Consider the following 18,042-nt stretch of genomic DNA (forward strand, 5'->3'; position numbering starts at 1 on the left):
GCACCATTCTCCCACAAGCCATAGTGGAACTTTTTCATTTGGATTATTACATTTCTTTTGCTACAAGACATAAGACAGAACACTAAGGAAAATGAATGTAAAGGTATGTTTTTTCCAGTAAAGTTTAATAAATATATTTTCATGAAGAACCAGAATAAGTCAGACACTAAATTCCAAATTGGTCCTTGCCCACCATCTTGGTAATCCTCCAAATCTTCTGGGTAGGTACAAATTCTTCCTAAATTTAGCTCCTGCTCAATAGACTCAAGACTTGCTTAAGATCTTTCCACTCTCCAGCACACTCAAATACACATCCACATAATGCATTCTGTCCTAAGAATCATGTAGACATAAGCTGTAGAGGAGGATAATATTGGAAAATTTTTATCTAGGCTCTAGACTCTTAGCAGAGCCAATAAGTAATTCTGCAGGAAGGTTTTTAGGCTCATGCTTTGTTAATGCAACTGAAGTGATCATCCAGAGCCTGACACAGGTGCACACTAAATTAAATATATGCTAATGCATTCAGGCCCAGAAGGTAGGGGAAGTCAGGGAGAAAATAAAAATACACCTATGTAGTTACTTTTGTCCCTGCTTTCTTTCTCAGTGAGTAATACTGGCACCTACCCCAGAGATTTGGAAAACAAAAACAAACAAACAAAAAACAAAACAACAACAAACTGTGGCAGTCCAGCCAAATTCAAGCTGCCCCAGTGTTTTATGTGGCTAACTTAATGTTACATAAAACTTTTGGGCTGCACGCCGTGGCTCACACCTCTAAGTAATCCCACCACTTCGGGAGGCTGAGGAGGGAGGGTCACCTGAGGTCGGGAGTTTGAGACCAGCCTGACCAACATGGAGAAACCAAGTTTCTACTAAAAATACAAAATTATCCAGGAATGGTGGCACATGCCTGTAATCCCTATACTTGGGAGGCTGAGGCAGCCAAATAGCTTGAACCCAGAAGGTGGAGGTTGCAGTGAGCGAGATTGTGCCATTGTACCTCAGCCTGGGCAACAAGAGTGAAACTCCATCTCAAAAAAACGTTTTGAATTACGTGTCAATATTTCAATATTTTAAAAACAACAACTAGAAGAAAATCTTAGAGAAAAATCCATATTCCAGTTCTTTGCAAAAATCTGTCCAGTCTGGACCCCAAATCTTCCACGTCAACACCCAGCAGACTCAGAACATTGTCTGCCTTTCCTTAGACAGGCAGGAATTCTTCAGTTACCAGGATCCTGCCCTGTCAGCCTCAGTCATTTCACCATCCATCTCACTCACCTCTGCAGGTAACTGAGTTTTCCACCCATGATCTGCCCAATTATGCTTGCCAAAAACATGACATCTGTCCCAAATTTCCCCCTAAATACCTGCATGTGCACACATCTCACCCCCAATTATCTATGTCTCCCCTCTTCCACCTGAATTCCTTCAGTCTCCTTCCACACAGCCATCTCCCCACCTCCATACCCAGTGCCTCCCACAAAGCAACGAGGGAGGTATTTTCAAAGGGCCAGCTATCAAATCACTTCTCTACTTAGAATAATCCCAGAATTTTCAAGATGAAGTTTAAAGTCTTTGGCTTGATCACACAGCCTTGCTAGAGCTGGTCTTCTAACCAGAAACTCTCTTCTCCTAACATAACCCTCTATATTCATGGGCTGATCCACAATTTTGCATCGGTTGCACTATCTATGTAAGGTATTTAGAAAAGTATGTGATTCTTAGTGCTGTGTAAGCATTTGTTGTAGTTGTTACACAAAGAGTTTGTTTTACATTATTCATCAACATATGTCTATGATTATTCTCTTCAAGTGAAGAATACAGTTACTGTCCTCAACATATAAGCAGCTGCCGGAGATTCTCTGCATAAAGGTGGGAGATACATCCATGTACACAAGTGCTCAAAAGCACCTAACACCCTTAAAAGAGATAGATAAAACATCCCCTAAGACCAAAGATTATTTTCTTATTTCTTCTTCTTTTGTGTGTGTGTTTTTTTCTTTCTAAATTGAGATAGGAATAGAAGGGCAAGGAAAGTTGAAGGCAAGATGGGAGAAGAGGTGCCAGAAACGTTAGTTTGATTGGTTTCTAATAAGAAATTATTTTGAGGGGAATATACACATTACTCTTTATATGTCTGTGTAGTGATAATTCTGTGAACATATTCATCAGATAGAGTTCTTCACCTTCGACAGACTCTCCTATGGTGGGATTGCAAGCTTACTTCCCAATCAGAGAAGACTCTCCCAACACATCCACCAGAACATGCTGCTGTGTAAGTGCTCAAAACAAAATAAATTAATGCAGAAAGGAATTAAGAAGTGCCTTCAGTTATACAACATATTGTGTATGTACCTGCGTCAAACTGCTTTAACTACTAAACAATGCTTTGACTTTTAGGGCACGGATGTCATTGTTTAATTGTTCTGTTGCAAATTGCCTCTGCAAAGTCAAGCTAGGATTTCAGCTAAAGAAATGTTTTTTTTTTTTTTTTTTTTCTAAGATTGTTAGACGCTGGTAATTGTAACTGTGTGAAAGTGCTGTGATGATCAGGATTAAGTGCTAAAGTAGACAAAATGCAATATATATATATATTTTTTTGAGACGGGATCTGTCACCCAGGCTGGAGTGCAGTGGTGTGATCTCAGCTCTGTACAACCTCTGCCTCATGGGTTCAAGTGATTCTCCTGCCTCAACCTCCCTAGTAACTGGGATTGCAAGCACGTGCCACCATGCCCAGCTAATTTCTGTGTTTTTAGTAGAGATGGGGTTTCACTATGGTGGCCAGGCTGGTCTCAAACTCCTGACCTCAGGTGATCCACCTGCCTCAGCCTCCCAAAGGACTGGGATTACAGGTGTGAGCCACCACGCCAGGACTTACAGTTTTTAAACCATTATATTAGCAATGGAACTATGTGAGCAGAAAAATATGTCTGTAGGTACTTGTCCCAGGGTCCCACCTCTTCGCCTTCCTTTCCACTAATTGTTTAAGCAACCAGAGGCTGTTTACCTGTGGTTCACGAACACCTAACAGCTCACAAAACACATCTAGGAGGTCAGATGCATGAAGCCCCAAAATGGAAAACAAAACTTCATATGTATATGCCTTTGAATTGTTTTGCTGTTGCTTTTAGGAAAAGGCTGCTATAAATACTATTAGAATTCTATAATAAACTCTGAAAGGAAAATAGCTACAATTTGGGTACGAAATAGGAATAGCCAGGAGTCCGTCATACTTTGGACAGTTTCTTATGTCAAAGGGCAAAATGACAGCCAGCGTTTCACGAGACTGCCACAAGAGCTGGCCTTGCTCTGTCCATAGCTGGTGAGCTCCAGCCCAGCTGCCTACTCATAGAGCTGAGGTTCACAGCTGTAATATCAAGTGACCTAGCAGTTAATAATTGGGACCGTAGATACCATTGTGTGTAAAACCAAGATTCAATCTACTTTTTCTCCCAACAGTTTTGGGCTGGAGGATAAAAATAGAAAGGATATCAATACAGAGAACATTTGATGAGAAAGTGCGCAGGAAAGCTGTTGGAGAGATATTTTATATATTCCATAACGGTTAATTAGGCTTGATTTACAGAATTAATTTATTATATAACAAGTACATTTTAAAATAAATATCGTAATAACCTTCCTTCACAAATTCATATTTCAAAGAAATTGGGTTGGATTATGCAAGTTTCTTTAGGGAAGAATATTTTAATGATCAGAAAAAACTTCCCTATTCTTTACCCTTTAAAAGGTAAATTTTGTGAATTCTATAGTATCTAATTTAAGATTAAACTGATTTTATGTTCTATGGGGCTTTTTGGTTGTTTGGTTTTGTGTGTGTGTGTGTGTGTGTGTGTGTTCTTAGGATGAGGGGTGGAGAATGGGAAAAAAACATGTACATTAAGGCTTTTCCTTCAAATTGTTAGTTGCTAAACATAATTTCTTAGTATTCTTGCTTCACTGATTGGAAAGGCCGGTAGTTAATGGTCTTTTATTACAAACTTCCTTTAGTCAGCCGCCCAGCAATTAGGCACGTGCATGCTCTGTGACCCCTCACTGCCTCCCCACCGGCTTTGATGGGAACTTTGCTCAGTGACACACGTCTAATAGCCAGGAGTGGCACGAACTGAACCATCAAGGCTCTGATTTATTCCTTAACCCATATCCTTGGCCACATAGGGGTGTAATGAGCTATTATGACAACTTCCAGTATAACCCAAGCTTGTGTTCAGGATGGGGCAAAAATGAAGCAAATCAAAACAAAACAAAACCAAAAGGCATGCTTCTATACTAACAAGATCGTGAAGACAGCACTGCTGGAATTCCAGCCTGTGAGATCAGGCAGCATGGTAACTTGGAAACAAACTAATTTTGCAATGAGTTTTATCTCTGTGTTTTCCCTTATAGGAAGTTCTTTATTTTACACAACAGAACTCAGAAGAGAAAAGACCTATTTGAAATGAAAACAACAAATGACAAGCAAGATTCTTCTCCAGTAACATGCCAAGCTGGATCATCTGAAATTATGAACATTCAGTGGGGAACAGCGCTTAAGAAATGATTACCCACACTTGTTTTTAACCTTCCATTGATGGCTGTAGAAAAATAAAACAGCTGTGACTTACAGTGCCTGCCCTAACAATGCAACCCCCAGGGCAGCATAAAACAGGCACATCAAAATTCCAACAACCCAAAGTTCTACATCAGTAGTCTCCAAGTGCATGTTTTACACATTGCTCAGGGCTCTTGTTAAAATGCAGATTCTTATTTGGAAGGTCTGAGTTAGGGCCCGTTTCATCATTTCTAACAGGCTCCCAGGTGAGCCCACTCACTGCTGCTGGTCCCTGAACTCCACTGGGCAGGTAACGAGGGACTCCATGACTCCAATTGTAGCCATTTTTAGTTTGATTCATCCTCATCATGATCTTAATTTGCCACCTCGTCTTGCATTTAAAGATATTCTAAATTTCTTTTTGCCTCCTTCTCACCAGATTAGAAATATTATAAGACATTTGGAATGAACTCAGAAGAAGATAATTAAATAGTCTTCCTTGGAGACATTTAAGAATTGAAGTTCAGGAGACCTTTTTTAGATTTATTTTTGAGGATTTATTTTTTCTATTATTGTAGAAAATATGAAACATAGAGAAATTGTAATTAGGAGAAAAACCACCCAGTATCTCACCATTCAGAGGTGGACTCTAAACTTATTAATAATTATTTCTCATGAAAATCAAATGTGTTTACATATTTTGGACCTAATTATTTTAATTTAACATTGCCTTATATACACTTGCTATGTCATTAATTTTTCTCCTAAAAAAATAAGTTTTAGTATTTTAGTCTAGGGAGGTACTATAATTTATTGAATGGTTTTTCTTCATTCAGCAATTATATTGCTTCCAACTTTTTCTTATTTTAAATATCACCAAAAGATGATAGAAGTTTTTAATATCTATCATTGTTATAGCTTACTTTCATAAGTCTTAAAGGGGACAGTTGCTCTTCACCCACAAGGAAGTTCTCTTATGCTTTTTCTTTTCCGTTCTCTAAAAGAATATTCTCTAGAAGCCAAGCCCACTGTTTGCTATTGATGTTTTAAAAAACTTACAACTGTGTTACCACGTATATCTACTAAGACGCATCTTAATTGAAAACCACTAATAGCTCCTCCATTTCTTTTCATTATTATTGATTACATTTATTTTCCTTTGGTGGAGAGGACTAACTTTTAGCTGTTTATTTTTCTTTCATTTATGTTTCAAAAATGACCCATTCTCAGTTTAAACAATTGGTATTCTAGGATACAAATCACCATAATGAAAAAAGTAAGTTTTATTGCCTACCCATCCTCTGACGCAGGGTGCTATCCCATAATCAAATTTAACGTCTCTCCCATTTCCTCCTCCCGAAACACACATAGTCTTCCCCTCCTACCTCCTCCTGCCTAGGAGAACCAGGTAGTTTTCCATAAATACAAACTAAATTACCTGGTTGCGTTTGTGGGGATGACATCACAATAGCCACCCTTAGGTTTATACCAGACTGGATTCTGTTTGTTTGGTTTTAAGTGATGAAAATATAATTTAAACTAGCTTTAAAAAGGGTAGTAGTAAATTCATTGTCTCTTATAACAAGGAGAATCAAAAGAAAAATTATTTTCAGCAATTCTCGGATTCAGGGATTTTATTTTATTCCTTTTAGTGCTACATCTTTCAGCTTCTCCTTTTCTCTGCTTTGGCTTTATTCTTGGGCAGGCTCTTCCCACCGAGCTAGCTACAAACACAGCCACTTGAAGTCCTAGGCGCCCACGTTGCTTGGCACCTGCGTTCACAGAAGAAGGTGGTGCTCCCTTTTTGGTAGTCCCAGCCAACCACTTCCTTATCAGAGGGCAAGGATTGACCTGGCCTTGGTTATGTTCCTATTTTTGAACCAATCTTTGAGGTTAAGAGATTCAATATTCTGATTGACTATCTCCCCGATTGTGTACCTGTCCCTGAAGTCATTAAGTACATTTACCATGACCTAAAACACAGTAGCTTAAACTGGAAAAGTTCAGTTCCCTATAAAAGAAATTAAGGCACTATTACTAAAATAAGAAAACAGACCAGCAGAAGACAAACTAATAGGTGTAGGTAGAGTAACCATGCATTTCAGTTTGCCCAGGGAAGTCCTCGGTCATGCCTGTTGTCCTGGAAATCAGAATGGCTTATCATTTGTCTTGGATGTTTTCATGTTCAATGTATTTGTCTTAATAATGGAAATACAATCAGTCAGGGTAGATTAGCTAGATCTCTACACTCCCCACTTCTGCCATCATCTCAGATGATACCATACATAGATCTATTACTATTGATTTGGTTTATTGTTTGGCTATACTTGTATAATTTGCAATAAACCCTCTGGGCAGTAATGGGTTCAAAATATGAAAGAGCAAATTTCATGAAAAATGCATGATTGAATTTCTATGTATGAAAAAAACTGATGATAAATGTGTGATTGGCACAAAATGTTTCAGGGTACCTACCATCCTCTTGTCACCACAGTAATATCACTATAAAATGGTTATAGGAAGCACAGGAGACACCACCCTGTGAAGAAGCATCAGTAGATATTTTAAATGTTGGTAGTTACGTGGGAAAGACTGTGTTTAAGATGGAGGATTCGTATGTGCTCTTACAGGAAGGAAGCCTGCATATCCCTCTGAGAAGCATGACTTTTCATTTAGATCAGATAACATTTTCTGCATTAATTGTGCTCATTTTGAATTCCAAGTTTTCTCGGACACGTGCGAAAGTGGTAAGTATTAATATTTTGGATCTGTTTGCAAAAATAAAAATTAAAGAATAAAACTTGTATACTAGCATCATAAGATGTTCAAATAAAAGTCAGTTACTTTGAAAATTACTTCAGCATTTCTTGCCGTTTATGGATGAAATTTATGTTGTTTGTGGCAAAACATTTCATACTATTATTAATGTCATTATAATTTCAGTTGAAAAGTTCGAAGCTAAAGAGCAAATAACTTTGGTGAAGTATAATATGATAAAAGTAATGTCCTTACTAAATTAAGAAGTCTATAATTAAGAAAATTATCTTCTTACAAAATTAACAATATCAACAATATTCTACCAAATGAAATGTAAGCCATACTTCTTAAAATTTACAAAGACTTTTATCATTTTACAAAATAATAAAACTTTTTTCTGGTGAAGCTGATGTTGATCCAACACACACACACACACACACACACACACACACACACACACACACACATAGTTTAGCATGGCAGTAAATCCTTGATCTTTATTGCTGCCATTACTATAGGATTCTCAAAATGTTTGAGTCTTTTAAGAATCACGTCATAAATCAACCAAACGGTTCTACAATTATATTCAACTTTTTATAAATTAATCACTTAAATTTTGGTTACATTTTATTCCAAATCATTTGGAAAGCTTTAAGCAAATCAAGCAACAAAAAAATTCACCTTTTGGCGATTTTAGCAAACTAAAATTATTAACAATATTTGTAAACAGGAAGACATGATTAAGTATTGAGGGATATACATGATTTACTTTTGAGGTTTTACAACTGTGCTTTGGAATATCTCAACTTGCAGGATATAACCTCTGATGATCCTCCCTTTTTGTACTGAGTGAATATACATTCTTTACCAGGATAGAATGAAATTGAGAAGTCCTAGGATTTTGTACTATTTAATTTGGTGAAACATTCAAAGAAGTCATGAATAGGGACACTTATCTTAAAAGTTTTGACTTGTAAACATATGATATTATTTATGTTAGGGCAGTGCATGAATGTGTGTGAGAGAGAGAGAGAGAGAAAAAGAGAGAGAGAGACCTTTATTTCTGCAAATAATCACAATTAACTGTGGCTGCTTCTGGGTAGCAGAACAGAGGAGTTTGAGAGATAGTGAATACAATTTTTCTTTTGAATCTTACTATTTGAAAATTTTATCTTGAGTGTACATTGCATTAATAATAATAAAAATGCTTCTTGATTTAAAGACATAGATAAATACAATGTAATATTTGGAAGAATACTGTTCCAACACCCTTTATAGGTATTAGAGAGAAGTTTAGAGATATTGTTAACTTCACTTAAATAATTTTAATGCTGAGAAATGTGCGTGCTATGCCTGGCCATGGAGAGCGATGTCTAGACATTAGTCCAGGTTTTAGGTATTGTCAAGGCTACCATTCTAGTTAATACTAATAAAGACAGACACATTTTGTTCATAAGGCGAATATTTTTGTTGCCAACTTATTGAGCTGCCATGTCTGCCACATAGTCACAAAATCCAAGTTCTTCCCTGTTAAAAAGAAGGTAACATATTAATCCTGGAAGTAGGTAATTGACTATTTTAATGCTGGAGGATTAATAGATGCTGCCTTTATATATTTCACCATGGTTACAATCTCAAAGGAAAGAATGAGCAGAGTTGCTACATTTGTTGAATTTACCTTGGCAGCAAAGAGCATTTTCACTGGCAGTGATCATGTACTTAGCTGATAAAGGAAAAAATATGTGTGGGAGACCACATGTGAGTATTAGGAGCCATTATTTTCTTTGAAATCTTGGCTTCAAAGAAACTGTTAATTGTCGTTCAAACTGCAACCCAAGCCACTCGAACAATGCTTTCTCTTTAAGATATGTTAGGTTGGTGACAGATACAGATATAGATGTAGATGTAGATAAGGATATTTTGCAATATTTAGGCAGTTCATGCTAAATAAATAAAATATCCAAACAGACCGTCGGCTGGTATTTTTCACACCAGCTTCTTTAGCAGCATAACACAATCATAATTTCTTTCAGGGCACAAACAGTTTTGTATCTGTGAGGGCATAATTCTGGATACAACTTTAGGTCCCAGAATAAACTGAAAGTTAATTTCATTTACTCATACACTCCACTCTAAGAGAATGTATTGTTTTCCCAGCGTTAAGAGGTATCAGGTCTCTCAGTGACACCATCTCAAACCATTTTAGTCAGAAACAGGTGAAGCAGAGAATGTTATCAAATAGCCATCCTGGATGAATTTTATGAGGCATTGACAACCATGACCCAATCTCAAACTATTTTACAAAACATTTACATTTCTCAGGAATGATTGCAGGAGTTCAGAAGGTTTTTACTGGGAAATTTGCTGAGAATCGGTCATGAACTTTACATAATGTCAAGAGTCTGACCTCCAAATGTGGTACCACACTGACATTCTGACAGTATTCTCATTTACTGACTTGCTGTGCAACGGAACACAAAGAAATAAAGGTAAAAAGTAATGACAACTAGCCCAGTGCAGTTTTTTGCCCATGCGAAGTAAGACAAAATCATGTGCAAAACTGCTTTAGTCTTCAATATGCCTGAACTCAGATACGGTATGGCTCCCTCTTCCCTTTTAAATTCCAGGTTAGGCATTTAGCTAAATGTAACCTCTTCTCTATTCAAAAAACTAGAGATCCTAAACACAGGGAAACGCTCTGTTCTTATAACAATTCTCCTCAAAAATAAAGAAAACCCAAGACCAAGAAAAGAATCAGCTCATCTTTGTGTCCTCAAAGGAAGAGTATTCTCAAGCACAGGCTTCTGCTAAGCCATAGACAGGGTGAGTGTTGAGATGAGGAGAAAGTATGAGGTTAAAATGCCACCAGAAGGGGTAAGACCTGGGAAGGGGTGGCAACCGAGTTCTAAGACAGCCTTCGAGATTTCTGCCTCTCTTCACCTTGCATGTGGGCAGGACCTGTGAATCTGCTAAGGCATCACTTCTAAGATTGAGTAGTTGTATGGCAAAGGTAAGGGGGTAGTTTGATGTAATTAAAGTGCTTGATTGATTGACTTTAAGTTCATTAAAAGGGAGATTATCCTGTGTGGACCTGACCTAATCAGGTGATCTCTTTAAAAGACAGTCTAGCAGCCAGAGATTAAAACGTCAGAGAGAGCTGAAACAGCAGAGAAGCTGGGCTTGAAGAAGCAAGTTGCCATAGGAGGAGAGGGCCAGAGGTAAGGTCTGACGGGCGAGCTGAGGGCCTCAGTCCTACAAACAATAAACTGAATTTTACCAGCAACCTGTGGGCTTCAACGCAGGCTGAAAGGTCCCTATGAGACCACAACCCAGGCTGACATTCTGATTTCACATTTGTAGGACCTGGGGTGGGGACCCAGCTAAGCTGTACCCAGACTCCTGACCAGTGAAAACTGCGAGAGAATACAGATCCTAAGCCATGACATTAAAACATACTCCTTTTCAGAAAGAAAAAAAAAATGTCAAGGAAACAGGAACCTAAGAAGCTTTGAACATGGAGAAAACTCAATGAGCTTTTTGTCACTTTAGCTTTCATGAGCAAAATAAGTAAATTCTCCCAATTTTTTTATTCAAAAATTTTTTATTAAAAAATATTATCACCCAAAATTGATTTTCTTGCCACCTGAATAGGATCACAGTATGCTTGTCTGAGTATATTCAACAATTCTTTTAAACAAAACCTTACTTTTAAAAGTAGAATGAGTCATTGTTCTAACAAGAAGAGCAGGAATGTGAGCCACATAAAGAGTGAATCAGACTTTATTCCAGACACCATCTTACACTTGTTTCATTAGGGCTTTAAAAGAATGAAAGTAATGGGATGCAGTATATTTAGAAATAATGCCCTCATAAGAAGAGAGGAGAGAATACTGCGGAACATGAGGCGGGTCACAAGGTCATTTTATTTCCTTTTTTTTTGTTGAGCTGGGAGTCTTATTCTGTCACACAGGCTGGAGTGCAATAGCATGATCTCGGCTCGCTGCAACCTCCGCCTCCTGGTTTCAAGCGATTCTACTGTCTTAGCCTCCCGAGTAGCTGGGATTACTACTAGGCATGTACCACCACACCCAGCTAATTTTTGTATTTTTAGTAGAGATAGGGTTTTCCCATGTTAGCCTGGCCTCGAACTCTGGACCTCAGGTGATCCACCCACCTTGGCCTCCCAAACTTTACCTACTTTTGTTGTTTGTTTTTGTTTGGGTTTTGAGGCAGGATTTCACTCTGTTACTCAGGCTGGAGTGCAGTGGCTCAGTCACAGCTCACTGCAGCCTCAACTTCCCATACTCAAGTGATCCTCCCACTTCAGCCTCCAAATTATCTGGGACTACAGATGCATTTCACCATGCCTGGATAAATTTTTTGAATTTTAGTAGAGACAAAGTCTAGCTATGTTTCTCAGGCTTTTAATCCCTGAACTCAAATGATTCACCAGCCTCCCAAAGTCCTAGGACTACAGGAGTGAGCCACGGTACCCAGCCCCATCTTACTTTTGACTTTTTGATAAACTACAGTTAAAGCCATATGATTTGGGATTGTAACAAACAGACCTAACCATGAAACACTCGGAAATAACAGAAGCTTTTTTCTTGCTCATGAAACAGGCTGGGGGATGCAGTCTTGTAAACAAAGTGTCCCTCCTCCAAAGGATTTTTCCAGGACTTAGGCAGACAGTGGCTCTTCCATCTTCAATACAGCTTCCAAAGTCATCCTGGAGCTCATCAGCTCAGTCAGACTGAATGGGACTGAATCTAGAGGACCATATATGGGAAGCCTGGCTGGGTACAAACTATAAGAAGCACATCTCGTTTTCATTAGCATTTGAGAGAAATATATTATAGTCAGCCAGCCATGTGCCTGGTGCTTCTACGATGAATGGAAGGAAGGTAAACATGGACTTTGGCAGACAACTGTAATCCCCTCCACAATGTCAGCTATTGCACTTATAGTATCTTACTCTAAGAAGCCATAAGAAGATGGAAGTAAATAGAAAATATTTTAGTGTTATATAATAAAATAGACTATGCATGACAAATCTATTTCATTAACCTACCAGAAATTGTAATCCTATAAAATTAGGGTGAGATACAGACCCAAAAATAAATTATCTTAGAAGTAACATCATCAAATTGAATTGACTTCATTAGACCTCAGTTATGAAAAACTCCAATGTTTCTACCAAACCAATAGGAATAATGTAAATTTTAGAAAGAAAAAAAATATGACCTTCTAAAGTCCACTTCTTTCATTCTTCAATGCAGATTTTACCCTCCACAAGTCATACCAGCCCACTAAATATAATGATCCTGAGAAAGGATTCAACTTCTTTGATTGCCGTAACTTCCAAATTCAGGCCTCCTTCATCAAATACACAAAGTGTTACATGCTCAGAGAAATCATGCTGCCGTTTTCTTAACAACGTACATCAATTTTGTTTTGCAGATAAGCACTATAAGAACTTAACAGAAAAGAGCAGTTTTTTCAATGACAATGCATGACAGAAGCCAAAAGGTTTTAAAGCAAACATACAAATGTGTCATCTAATAGTCCATCAACCAGCCCTTGTCACACTGATAAACCTTTTATCTCGCTTTCCCAGATTTTAATCAGCAGCCTGGTTTGCATGTTTCTTGTGTCACTGTGGCAACCACCCTAATGGGGATTCTTTATGCCCTGAGAAATCAACTCATTTGGGCCTAAATGAAACATTTCGCTGTCTTGTTTCATCTCCCGCTCTATTCACATTAACATAATAACTTTTAATTGGATTGTATTTGTGATTGGAGTCAGCAAAGGTGGCGTTCTCTCAGAGGAAACTGACTGCAAGGCAAGCTGCTGAGCCTCCATCTGGGAGAATTTTTTGAGCTATTGCCATGGGGCAAGATGACTTCAGGAAGTGTCGCCTCAAGACGCACCAGATTACTCATTTCTTCTGCATAATGGAAGTCCACCAAATTTATCATAAAGGCTTACAGACTCAAATATCTGAACTAGTTTATTGGTATTCAAAGGTTTATTCTCAAAAATAGAGCACTTACAAAAGGATATGAAAAATATAGGTAAATATTTGTATAATTTAAGAGATGGAGGGAACACCCCTAGGCCTGATACACACCACAGATCCATAGATAAAATGGCTTCTGTGTATAATTACATAGAAATACAACACATTTACAAATCAAAAGTAATATAAACAAAATAACAACGAAGTAAGGCAACATATTTGTAATTTATTTCACAGCCAAAGGGTTATTATTCTTAACATATAAAGAGGTCTAACAAATTAATACAAGAAACTGAAATAATACATATTTATATGTAATATAAAAAGAAATTTACTAAAAAAGTACAAATGTCGAATAAGCACAAGAAAAAAATATACTCAGGATTGAAAGATGTTTATATTATAAAGATAGCATTTCTTACTTTAAAAAAGTGATAAACAAGCTTTACCATTTTTTTCAGAGAACAAAGTAAGCATACTTTTCAATGTTCAATCTACTTTTCAAAATTACCTCTAGCAATGAGGCAAGAAAAAGAAATGAAAGGCAAGTAGATTGGAATAGAAGGAGTGAAACTATCTATATTTACATATGACATAATTGTTTATGTAGAAAATTCTAAGGAATCCACCAAACACTATTAGAATGATAAAATGAGCCCAGCAAGGGTGTAGAATACAAAATCAATATACAAACATCAAACATATTTCTATAAACTGGCAATGAACAACCTGCAAATACAATTAAGGAAATAATTCAATTTATCATAACATCAAAAAGAATAAAATACTTGGGAATAAATTTAACAAAAGAACTGCAAAGTGTGTACATTGAAAAAATTGCTAAAAGAAATTAAAGACCTTGGTGGGAGTGTAAATTAGTGCAACCATTGTGGAAGACAGTGTGGCGATTCCTCAAGGACCTAGAAATAGAAATTCCATTTGACCCAGCAATCCCATTACTGGGTATATATCCAAAGGATTACAAATCGTTCTACTATAAGGACACGTGTACACGAATGTTCATTGCAGCACTGTTTACAATAGCAAAGACCTGGAACCAACCCAAATGCCCATCGACGATAGACTGGATAGGGAAAATGTGGCACATATACACCATGGAATATTATGCAGCCATCAGAAACGATGAGTTTGGGTCCTTTGTAGGGACATGGATGAACCTGGAAACCATCATTCTCAGCAAACTGACAGAAGAGCAGAAGATCAAACACCTCATGTTCTCACTCATAGGCGGGTGTTGAACAATGAGAACACATGGACACAGGGAGGGGAGCACTACACACTGGGGTCAGTTGGGGGGAAATAGGGGAGGGACGGTGGGGGGTGGGAAGCTGGGGAGAGATAGCAAGGGGGGAAATGCCAGATGTAGGTGATGGGGAGGAAGGCAGCAAATCACACTGCCACGTGTGTTCCTATGCAACAATTTTGCATGTTCTTCACATGTACCCCAAAATGTAAAATGCAATAAAATAAATAAATGGGAAAAAAAAAAAGAAATTAAAGACCTAAATAAATGAAAAGATCCTATGCTTACAGATTGGAAGATGTCATATTCTTGAGATGGCAATACTCCCAAATTGATCTACAGATTCAACACAATCTCTATCAAAATTAAAGTTGCTTTTTTTACAGGAATTGAGAATTTGATTCTAAAACATATATAGAAATTTGAGACCCAGAATAGCAAAACAACTAAACATATTAACAAAGAACAAACTTGGGGAAGTCACACTTCCCTATTTCAAAACTTACTACAAAGCTACAGTAATCAAGACACTGTAGTACTGGCATAAATAAAGATAGACATATTGGTCAATAAAATAGAATTGAGAGTCTAGAAATAAACCCTTACAAGGACAAATGGTTTTTGAAAAGGACCCCTTTGTGTACAAAAGGGACCAGACAGTTTTGTGCCCCAGTTTTTAAATTATTATTTCTACGTTTTTTTTCCGGTTGCCAATACAAAATTCTCCCCTCTTTTATCCAAATAACAACAAAAGTCAATCACAGAAAGTAACACGTTTATATAGGTGCCTTTCAATCCACCAACCTCATCATTACATCAGGCAAACTCAGAATAACCCCTGTATATAATCACCAGAAAAAGAAAAACTAGGAATATCTTAATCAATTCCTGTCACACCAAAAGATAAAAAGCCAGCTGGGAGTGGTGGTTCATGCCTGTAATCCCAGCGTTTTGGAAGGCCAAGACGGGAAGATGGCTTGAGCCCAGGAGTTACAGACAAGCCTGGGCAACATGGTGAGACCCTGTCTCTACAAAAAATGAAAAAATTAGCCAGGTGTGGCTGTGCACAACCAAAATCCCAGCTACCAGGGAAGCTGAGGCATAGGATCACCTGAGCCCAGTGGGTGGAGGCTGCAGTGAGCTGTGATCGTACCGCTGTACTCCAGCCTAAGTGAAAGAATGATACCCTGTCTCAAAGAAAAAAGATGGAAAGCCAACAGTCTAACAAAATTTAGAAGTGAAATAGTTTTCAAAGTAATTATGACACTTATATTCAATGTTTTATTTCTACCTATACTGACATATTTGCTTATGTATTTAACTCAAATGTATTTTCTAGATCTCATATGTGTCAGATGCTATACTAGACTCTAGGAATGTCAAAAGGAATACTATTCACCCCCCACCCCCGCAGGCTCATGGTAGTCAGGATCCGAGAATTCATTAAGAATGTCCTGATTTCTATCCCTCAAGGACAAGACATGGTGCTTGCTTCTTCAGCTGTGAAACCACATAGGACATAGTCCCTGCCTTTATCGAATGCACAGTTCTCTATAAAAGTGGATGAACAGATAGGAAGAAAAGGAAGGAAGGAAGGGAAAGAGGAGGGTAGATCTAGATTTGTGTAAATAAGTATAACAAAATTGTATAGATGCAATATAAACAGCATTGTAGGATTTGGTCACTTTTACGGAGTTTGAGCCTAATTCCATAGGCAATGGTAGGTCTCCAACCCAGAAAGGACAATTTCCCTTTAATCTGACCTATGGTTCCAGAGAAAATAAATAGCACTGAATGGATGTCACTACAAGTGCAAGTGACGTTATTCTGCCCTGTAAAAAATAATAGCAGCTATTAGATTTTTTCCCCAAGCTTTATCTGCAGTTGCACACTAAACAGATATTTGTAGAAAATAGCCACCTAAAATGTTAATTTCATGAATGTTTACAATAATCAAAGCTAAAAGGATTAATGAGTCTAAGAGAAAGTTGATATGGAAAGAATGGCAAATTAATTCAATGTTTTTAAAAGGATAAAAAAATCATCTGTTAACAAAATAAAAATAATAACAAAGTCCATGAATTTAAAAGACATGTTTTTATTATTCTTCACAAGAGAAATACAAAATTAGAGTAAAGGGTGGGAGGAGAGTGAGGGTTGAAAAATTACCTATTGGGTACAGTGTTCAATATTTGGGTGAGTGTACAGGAGAAACTCAATCCTCACCATCACACATGTAATACCCATGTAACAAACAAGCACAGGCACCCCCTGAATCTAAAATTAAAAGTACAAGTGTTGATTTTTAAAAAAGAAATAAAAAATTAGAAAGTATTGAGAAAAATGCATAAGCTAAAAAAGGTTAGAAAATATATTATAAAAAGTTGAGAGCCAGCCTCTGAGTCAATGTCTCTCACTGAGCCAAAACTGAATGGAAACTGTTCTGGGTTTCCTGGGGTCGGAGTCCTTTCTTTCTGTTTTCTCACAGTAGGCTGTGTAACTTTCGTCTTTGACGACTGTATGAGATAATACTTGTGCTATTTCCAAAGAATGCCATCTTTTTTTAACTTTTATTTTAGGTTCAGAGGTACATGTGAAGGTTTGTTACACAGGTAAACTCATGTCATGGGGGTTTGTTGTACGGATTATTTCATCACCCAGGTATTAAGCCCAGTACCCAATATTTATCTTTTCTGCTCCTCTCCCTCCTCCCACTCTCCACCCTCAAGCAGACCCCTGTGTCTGTCATTTCTCTCTTTGCTTTCATGAGTTCTCATGACTTAGCTCCCACTCATAAGTGAGAATGTGTGATGTTTGGTTTTCTGTTCCTGTGTTAGTTTTCTACGGATAATGGCCTCCAGCTCTACTCATGTTCCTGCAAAAGACATGATCTCATTCTTTTTTATAGCTGCCATTATCATTATTATTATTACTATTATTATATTGAGATGAAGTCTTGCTCTGTTGCCCAGGCTAGGGTCCAGTGGGTGGTCTTGGCTCACTGCAACCTCTGCTTCCCTGGTTCAAGCAATTTTCCTGCCTCAGCCTCCCAAGTAGGTGGGATTACAGGCACCTGCCACCACACCTGGCTAATTTTTGTATTTTTAGTAGAGACAAGGCTTTACCATCTTGGCCAGGCTGATCTTGAACTTCTGACCTCGTGATCTGCCTGTCTTGGCCTCCCAAAATGCTGGGATTACAGGTGTGAACCACAGAGCCCAGCTTTTTGACATTATTAAAGTCAAAAAAATAACATGCTGGCGAGGTTGTGGAGAAAAGGAAACACTGTTGGTGAGAGCGTAAATTAGTTCAATCATTGTGGAAAGCAGCATGGAGATTCTGCAAAGAGCTAAAAGGAGAACTACCACTTGACCCAGCAATCCCATTACTGAGTATATGCCCAGAGGAATATAAATCATTCTACCATAAAGACACATGTAC

This window comes from Sapajus apella, unplaced genomic scaffold (assembly GCF_009761245.1).
Source record: "Sapajus apella isolate SASKATOON/1434 unplaced genomic scaffold, GSC_monkey_1.0 scaffold100, whole genome shotgun sequence".
Taxonomy (NCBI): Eukaryota; Metazoa; Chordata; class Mammalia; order Primates; family Cebidae; genus Sapajus; species Sapajus apella.